Raw genomic sequence first — 2382 nt, forward strand, 5'->3', positions numbered from 1 at the left:
AAGAGCTTTCGTTAAAGGTCACATGCAACCAAAAAATCAAACATAATTAAAACACAATTATCACTTATTCATGACATATAATATACATTGCTGGTTACGAAAAAATATATAAACAAAATTATAAGCGTACAATCGCAAATCGAAAGTGCAAAATTGTGTACTTCGGTTTACTTCCCAAGAAACGAAGCAGCCGGGATACCGAACCTAGTCAGAGCGGGTGGGTGTAACGGCTGGTTCATTTGCAGATGCCTTCACGGCTAATTGTGTGTATATATAGAGAGAGATGTTGTGTTTTGTAAATACATGCTCATTTTTTGTGTATAACATTTTGCAATCAACAGACATCATAACATGTCATGTGTTCAAGTATCACACCTGCCTGTCTGTGTAATTACATAATGTGACAGAGACCGAACTCGGGCCATAAATCAATGCATTTTGTTTATGGTGTATTGCCTGATTGGTGTTAAGTTCAAATTGCATGTGGTCAGTGATAGCAGTTGTGTATTGAATATTGTCATTAGCAGACAGGCAGGCAGACACACAGGTGTCAATAAAACAAGACATTGAGTTTTGTCTGTGACAACGACATATCTATATCACAGTTAGAAATTCTGTCAACGCTAAATAATGACATTGCTTTTAAGTATCGAACTGAGAAAGTGTCTCGGTAAGAAGAACGTGTGGTGAAATAGACAAATGAAATTATATAAACAGTTAATTTACTGTCATAACATATAAAAAGCTCGTGCCTGTGAGATATTAACAAAACATTAGAAAAATAGCTCACACCAAAGCCTTCACCGAGTATTCACCCGACAATCCAAGTTGCGAGAACCTATTTACTTGCACACGTGCTATGAGCGCAGCCCAGCTGTTGAAACCCATTTTCCCCAGAAAAGTCGGGGGAAAATTAGTGAAACGTTTGAACTCCGATTTCGCGCGGGTTTTTTCATCGCGTTATTTTTCAACTTTATAAGTTGAATTTGCATTTTTGACGATTTGTTTCGGTATGTCCATACCGAAAGGTATCAGAATCTGCAAAGTTGTGTTTTACGCTGCATGTGACCTTTAAGCATCTCATATCGATTAATCTAGATTTATTGTGTTTTTGGTTTTTTTTCACTATATGGAAATGAATTATTATTTGAACATGTACATATATATATTAAGCTCACTGAAAGATGTTTGTAGTTTTATTCTTCTATATATATTATACACATCCTTTTTAAAGATCTTGTAAATCCACTCAACAAATCCCTATTATCAATGTTTTTATATTGTAAATATGAAATATGTAACTTCTGGGAGAACGCGTTCCTAAGCTGGATAACTTGTGCCCAATCCATTTCATTTTTTAATAAAATATGTTTAAAACAAACTGATATCAGGGGTGAGGTCGACCCCACTCGACTCTATCCAATTACAGTCGTGACTGATAACACTAGTGTCAAGCAGAGTTTGTGAATGCTGTCAATGTCAGATCTAATAATAATGGACATTTGTTATGCGCTATAATCCACACACTAGTGCATGCTCAAAGTGCAGGGGGAAGAGGGAGAGAGTCGGGTATATACAGAGGAGAAAAGGTAAGTCTTAAGTCGTGATTTGAAAGCTGTCAGAGAATCAGAGTCTTTGATGTTGACTGACAATGAATTCCATAGTCTTGGGGCTGCATGAAAGAACGATCGTTTACCAAATGAGGAAAGTCGAAAAGTTGGTACAGTAAGAAGGAGCTGGTTCTGAGATCGAAGAGTTCTGACTGGTGTGTATACAGCAATCAAGTCAGTGAGATAGGATGGGGCATGGTTGTGGAGGCATTTGTAGACAGTACAGAGAACTTTAAAGTTGATACGTGATTCAATTGGGAGCCAATGAAGTGATTTTAGGACTGTAGTAATGCGACATGATTTTGACTGTAACGAAAGTATGCGGGCGGCCGTATTCTGTACTTTCTGCAGTCTTTTATGCTGAGGCCTGTTAAGACCTACAAGCAGCCCGTTGCAATAATCTAATCTGGAGGAAATTAGATATCTGACTAGAATCTTCGCGCTTTCTTCTGTGATGTACTTCCGGATGTTCCCAACCCTGCGCAGTTGAAAATAGCAGGTTTTACACAGTCTGTCGATATGTACATCCATGGCGAGATCCGACTCTAGCCATACGCCAAGATCCTTCATCAAAGGAAAAAAGGCAATCTTTGAGGAACCTATTGTTATACTATCACTTGATCTGCCAATAGGTAATACTTCAGTTTTATCATCATTCAGTTTTAAAACTCTACTTGTCATCCATGTTTTTATCTGGGTTGTGCAGTTTTCATGGTTCTTGAAAGTATCTGCTGCTGTATCTGGTGTAAAGGTATTCACAAGCTGAGTATCG

The sequence above is a fragment of the Haliotis rubra genome, unplaced genomic scaffold (genome assembly GCF_003918875.1).
Source record: "Haliotis rubra isolate DU_JTF1 unplaced genomic scaffold, ASM391887v1 Scf566, whole genome shotgun sequence".
Classification (NCBI taxonomy): Eukaryota; Metazoa; Mollusca; class Gastropoda; order Lepetellida; family Haliotidae; genus Haliotis; species Haliotis rubra.